This window comes from Macaca thibetana, chromosome X (genome assembly GCF_024542745.1).
Source record: "Macaca thibetana thibetana isolate TM-01 chromosome X, ASM2454274v1, whole genome shotgun sequence".
Taxonomy (NCBI): domain Eukaryota; kingdom Metazoa; phylum Chordata; class Mammalia; order Primates; family Cercopithecidae; genus Macaca; species Macaca thibetana.
The window spans coordinates 14058973-14066198 of NC_065598.1; positions in this window are offsets into that span (position 1 = coordinate 14058973).

Consider the following 7226-nt stretch of genomic DNA (forward strand, 5'->3'; position numbering starts at 1 on the left):
AAATGCTCTGTGACATGAATTTCAATGCCATTTTCTGTCTCTAATCACATCCCTTGAGCACTGAGATCTGAGTGCCATCACTGTGGCTAGAGAGAACAAAAGAGACACAGAGTTGAGCCAAACAGGTTTTTTTGTTTTTGTTTGTGTTTTTGAAAAAGAACCTGTCTGGGATTCTGAAAAATAGTTCAGATCAAAATCTACAAAGTAAACCTAGAATAAATTTGAGTGGGCAGATGAGCAGAGCAAAGGCCACTGGGCTCTCCCCACAGGCCAAATGATGAGTGAAGTAACAGGGACACTTTGGCAGAGCTCTCATCAAATGAGACACTAAAATCCCATGCTTGAGTTACTTAACAAAACCCTCTGAATTATATACAGCAAGTCTTCCTAAGGTAAAACAAAATTGTGAGAATAATTTAGATACTCTAATCGGCAGTGATCCAAAGAGACGCTAACTATTAATAAATGCAGTTTAAAAAATTATCCCCTACTAATCTGTTAGGTTGCGACACTCAGTTCATGAACTACATGGGGCATAAAATATATTGTTGATGTCCAGCAGCCAATATAGGATGTTTTTCAAGCCTGTTGGCAGTAAAGGGAAATGATGATGGAAAGAAACTCTGAGAAAAGTCTGAGTATGGGTCGAGAAACTTCCAGAATGTACCAGAAATTGGGCAGTATTGATTGATTAGTAAGGTGTCAGCAGTTACTTCAATTCACGTGAATGGCAAGTAATACTCTGACACTCAGTGACATATTCAAAGACTACACACAATCAGATCCCAGGGAGAAAAAATAAAGACTGGGTAGAGTGTGTTGTCCATGACACAGAGAAGTGAGCAGGTAGAATGTGTCCACACAGGCATGAATCAGAAGTGAGGTCAGGAAGCAGAAATTAGGAAGCCAGACTCGAATATTGAGTTCCAAAGGCTGAAGGATTCTATGAGTCAGAAATCTAAAGTGAGACAAACTTACCTAGAATTCCAGGAACAAATACAGAGCTGTTAGTAAGAAAAGATCTGGGAACAGGAGGCTTCCTGATAGGTTGACCAACCCTTCTGGTTTGGCACTTTTTTGGCTTTAGCACTGAAAGTCCTGTACCCAAAGACAGTCTCTCAGTCCTGGGAAAACAGAAACAGTTGATTATTCTGTTGTTATATAATCCTGAGCCAAGACTGAACATTTTCTGAGTAAGAGGAGGCCTATTCTAAGGAAGACTATAAAGAGATACAGCCAATTTGAGGGGAATATCAGAGAATAAATAGGGAATCAAGAATGTACCTTATAGCTAACACATCTGGCCATGGGTTAGACATTCTTTTGATTGTCCTTTCATTTCTTGGGACTTCAGTTTCCTTATCTGCAAAATGGATACTTGGGATTAGGGCAATGACTTTCAATCTTTTTATTGTTCTCCTTTAAAAGCAGCAGAATATTTTTTGAAGTAAAACCTTACCCAGAAATGAATATAAAAACCACATAAAGCAGAGCTGCTGGGTTGAAGCCAGGTTGGGAGACCTATAACCCTGACGACTTGGCTGTATACTCAATTCTGTCCCCAGACAGCCCCTGAGGCATCTGTGCTGGACCTATATGGCTTTGAAAAACACAGTTTTAAAACCATCAACTGGATGATCTTCAAGTTCTCTCTGGGTCAGAAATCCCATGATGCCTTGGCCATCTGCAACATTACACCGAGTTTTTCAGAAGTGAATTAACTGTCCCTGCCTCAATTATCTCTCCCTCCCTCCAGCACACACACTATTCAGAATACAGTCAGGGAACCAGCTTGGTTGGGCTTTGCTTACTCTCAAAGTCAAACAATGCATAGAAAACATAATTAAATAATCATCTCTGGGTGGTACGAATATGGGTAATGGATTTCTTGTGGTTGCATGAAATGTGTGTGTCTATGTTTCTGTATTGTCTACAATCTGAATATATTTATTTACTTGATCTTATGCAAAACCCTGGAGCTTGGACAAGGTTTGGCCTCATCTACTTTATATGATCTGCTTACCTCCTCCTCCCAAGTGACTTTTTTTTCTTGGTTCCTCCCTTTTGCCTTGCATCCCTGCTTTTACAGTGCACGTTTTCAGTTTCTCCTACATCATTTTCCACCCTGCATCTGGACCCCCTTTGCCATGTTGGCTTCCAATGTGATTTTCATAATTTAATTTCATAAATTAGCATTTATGTCCCCTGTTCCTAGGGGACTGAACATGCCGCACTGTTTCCAGTGGGTCTCCCTACAAGCTAATTCCCTGGCCAAAGGCCTCTTTTCTCCTTGCGAATAGCTTAGTAATCATGCTGTATCCACCTCTAAGACTTAAGGAGTGATCCATTCCCATTTCATTAGGCCTCACCGGCTATGCTTCCCTGTGAAAAGGATGTTCTAATAAAGAGGAGTCAAGTCCTTGAATTTGAGAACCCTAGATAGTGCACCATTTGGTCTTCCAGAGGATGAAGACCCTCTAATTGAGCCTCAGATCTTGCCAAGGGATGTATCCCTCCCTTCGCTGGGTGTAATCAAACTCTATGGATAGATATTGATGGCCATATCACCTTAAAAGGATCAGGACCAGAGAGTACAGCAAGCCCCAGACAGTACATTGGAAGGTGGTGGCAGAATCAGGTGACAGCTGTTAATTAGAATATGTTTGGTTACCTTAGGAAGAAAGGACACTAAACAAAAGCAAAAATCTTTGAATAATTGCTCACAAGCTACACTCTACATTCCAGCAGTCAACCCAGTTTCAACCATTCTTTTCTTCAATTACCTAGTACCTGACTCATGCCCAACTAGATTTTCCTGGCCTTTTGCTTCCGCATTAATTTGTGTCCTTGGACTATCAGATCTGATTCTGCGCGACGTCATTCTTTTGTCAATAATTCTGTATATTTTGAACTATCCAACCTTGCTACTCCCGATTCTTAAAAGACGGTAATGGATAGATTTAAGTTAGGATGAAATGTGCTACCACTGATTATGAGTCTTTGCAAATTACCTAAACTCTCTAAATCTCACTTTTTTAGCTGTTAAATGGGAAAGATTTGCCACATAAGATTGTTGTGAAGATTAAATTATATTTATCAAATGTTTGGCACACTATCTGCCCCATAAATGGCAATCATTATTTATATAAAACAGGACTACTCTAAATGTGGTTCATGGAGCAGTGATGCTTGCTTGTTACTGGTCTGTGATGAAACAGTACAGAAATTGAGAGTCAGCCCATAGAAACTTTAGATTGGAAAATTTCTTTTTAAAAAACTGGTTCTTTCCTCACAGATGCTTTGAGAAGCACCGATATAGTTGAAAACTCAGTTGAGAAAATGTCTGACCACTTAAATATATCACCAAGAAAGACATTCTTCCTTTTTTTGAAGACATAGTCTCACTCTGTCTCCCAGGTTGGAGTGCAGTGGCACAATCTCAGCTCACTGCAACCTCCGCCTTCTGGGTTCAAGCGATTCTCCTGCCTCAGCCTCCCAAGTAGCTGGGATTACAGGCATGTGCCACCACACCCAGCTAATTTTTGTATTTTTAGAAGAAAGGGGGTTTCACCATGTTGGCCAGGGTGGTCTTGAACTCCTGACCTCAAGTGATCCACGTGCCTCAGCCTCCCAAAGTTCTGGGATTATAGGCGTGAGCCACCGTGAGACATTCTTAAGGATATTCAATGACCTCTCCTTTTTGTGCTGCTGATTGTCTTCATGGTATTGTCAATCCTAGAAAGCCCTCCTGTCATACTATTACATTTGTGAAGGACCTCTTTCTCTTTTTTGCTCATCTGTTGGTGTCTGTTAAAGAAACACAAATTAACATTAACACTTGTTCAAAACATAGCTCAGAAAATCTGTTTCAAAAGCACACGGGATGCATTCCAAAGCCAACTGGCATTTCTGATTTGTATTACTCATGCCATTTCTCAAAGCTGTCAGGGGATAATTAAAAGTCAGAGAGGAAAATGTAATTCTTTTCATGTTAAGGTATAGTGACTGTAGTAGAAAGAAAACATTAACATTTTCATTGGAGGAGGAGAGGAGGGCTTAATTAAATCTAAAGAAAACAATCAATTCTAAATGTATGCTGTGGTCACTTTATCCATTAGCTTCAGGACAAGAGTGGCATTTGGAGCACAGACTTTTGAAGGCATTGGCACAGGGCCATTCCTGTAGCACACAGTCATTATGGAGACATTTAATTAGTGAATTTTGCATGATTGCCTATAGACGTAGGGGGGCAAGGTGCCATCTAGCACTTTTAGGGTCAATTGATGGCTGAAGAGAAGGCCAGCCTGCAAAATCATGATAAATTGTATGAGATTAGGGACTTCATATTAATTCCATTTTTAATACACTCCATGCCTAGAATAGGGCCTGGAACATAGTAGGCATTCAATAAAATATTTATTGAATGAAAAAAAAAATGAGTTTCAAGGTCACCAATTATAGAATACCTCTAGAAACCTGGTTTTGTCATTGGTTTGGTCCAGTATACCTGGTTCTGCTAAATGGTAGAACCCGGATTCAAATACAAAGCTAACTCCAGAGTTCAAGCTCATCCTACTACAGCCTGCTGCAGAAATGATACCAGAAACAAATGGCATGCTCTTCACATTAGAGTGGCCCGAGGATATCTAATCTAGGCTACCCACTCCCCAGATTTCACTGAGGCTGTGTTACCCCTCACTTCTCTCACTCCTTTCTAAAAAGGAACGTATAGTGGCACCTCTTAAACTTATTACTAGGAAGATAAAGTTGGATGCTTTTACTGTGGGCAAGAAGTCTTCCATTTCTCTGTCTTCATCTATGGAATGTGTTCTGGCTTTGTCTTAAAGAACCCAAGCTAGCTCTTAGGGATACAAAAGTAGAGATTATTATAATAGATTGAAGAATAAAGCCAAAGTGAAATTTGATTCTAAAAATTCATTCTAGTCTTATCTTTATCTTCCCTGTTCCAACAGCTTCATGTACTACATCACCCTTAAGCTTCCGTCACTTGAATATTTCTAATACAGCAATGGAACTAACAACAGTGTTTAGTTTAAGTAAACATGATAGCATTTTCCAAGTAAACTGACCTCCTTTCATTGATCAGGAAAACCAACCAAAAATTAGAAGAGCTCTGTATTGTGCCCTGAGGGGTGGAAGACTCAGACATTGTTATATTGAGGGAGAAAAGGACTTTCAGACTCATAAACTCAGAGTTCTTTAATCTGACATCAATAATCTAATGTAGTGGCTTCATAAAGTGGGGCTTAGGACTTAAAATATTGTAAAAATTGAGGCCAAGAGAAAAATAGGGATGAAGGCATGGGTTAAAATGGAAAGAAATTAACGAAGGCTGGAAAGGAAGAGAAACAAATCAAGGAAACAATGAATTAAAATTTCAAATCCTGCTCCTAACTAGTGTCTCTTCCTGGATTAGATGCTATGAGAAGTGTGAAGAATGAATTTCTTTGTCATCTTTTGATGAAATATGTCTTACACCTAAGTTAATAATTATACCTGAGTTTATAGTAAAGTGCAAAGGCATAATAGAGCAGAGAAAATGTGTGCTAGAGGTTATTCCATTTAGAAGAGGGGAAAGTTAATGTTTTCTCACAGCTAGCAAAACAAGAAGGTGACAAATAGCAAAGTGAGTTAAAATCAAAAAGAGTTTAAAGATTATCTCACAGGCAATGGTAGGCTTATGTGGGAAAGGGCCCTGGCAGGAAACAAGATGCACTCAAATAGGGTAAATTAGAGAGGATTTACTAAAGGGACTATATATAAAAGTTTGTGGTTAAAATTAAGGGAAGAAAATTAGGGATGGTAAAACACCCAGGGACCAACAATAGCAGGGAGCTGTTACTATCCTAGGTCTAAAAGTACAAGAATAGGAAACCATTACTGAAAACTAGGAAGAGATGTAGTGATAGAAGAGAGTCATCCTTCAGAAACTGTAGCCTTCAACAGAAGAACAAAGCCACCACCAAGTTTCTGCTGAGCTGGGAGGAAGCTGGTGAAATGAATGCCCCAATTTGTCTTTCCTTCCCAACTCCTGCTGGTGCCTTATATTGGCTGAGCTGAATTGTAAGCCAAATGTCAATGAAGGCTAATTTTTGCAGTCCATTAACATTGGCCCCCAGAGATATAGAGCAGGATGAAAGGCGGAGAGGGAATCTGGAGGGACAGAGAGGGAAAACAGAGTACTGAGGAGTCGTGGGCCCTTGGTGATGAAAAAATACCAGAAACAGAATAGCCTGTCAGACATAACTAGAAAGTAGAGTGTACCATCCTGGTGCAAGGATGCACTGGAACTCCATGGTGAAGGGACATATCCCTGGGGAAAATGGGTCTATTCAACAAAACGGAATCAAAAAGTCTGAAGTCCACAGTCAGATTGTTTTTGATATCCTCATGGAACAAAATATGAATTATGGCATCATTTTATTTTAATACTTAAGTGGCTTCTGGAGACTCAAGAAAATGATTTGTCATCCATTGTTCATATCCCATTTCTCATTCTTATTAGTATCAGTGCTACTTTGTAGACAAGACACTGAGAATTACATTCATCCCTCCTTTATAACACTTAGTAAATAAATAGAAAAGCTTATTTTCTAACCATATGATAAAAGCCTATACAACTGGATTTGTCTAGTATTTAGCAAAAACCTGATTTAGTTTTGTAATGTTATTTGACCTTATCTTTAAGGCTTTCAAAACTCTAACAGAAATAGTTTTCCTTAAAAGGAGAAAGAGAAATGGTTACTTGTTTCAATCTCTTTAGTTGATTACATTTTTGGTGTGCTAGTCAAGAAGCAAACACAATTCAATATTTTCCACAGACTTAGTCTTATATTTACATTAAATTATCTCAAGTCCCCTTTAAATTTTTTCTCTGACTAGAAGACCTTTCCTCTGTATCAATAGAATTCTCCCCTTTATTCATATTTAGTAATTTAAGTCATTTGTCATGACTGTTAAACATGCTTAGAATTACTAAAGTTAGTAACTTAAAAGTTGAATTAGATTTTCTCCCCAGAGGCTCATATGATAATTGCTCAGCTGAAAAATAATATAATCTTGTTTTCTTCATTCACATATATTTTGCATGTACTATTCATCATCATTGAAAGTGCATCTCTCTTTTTATCTATTTTCCTAAATGTGAAATGTTGAAAACAAATTATAATCATCTCCTTAGAATTAAGGAGGTTATTACATAAATA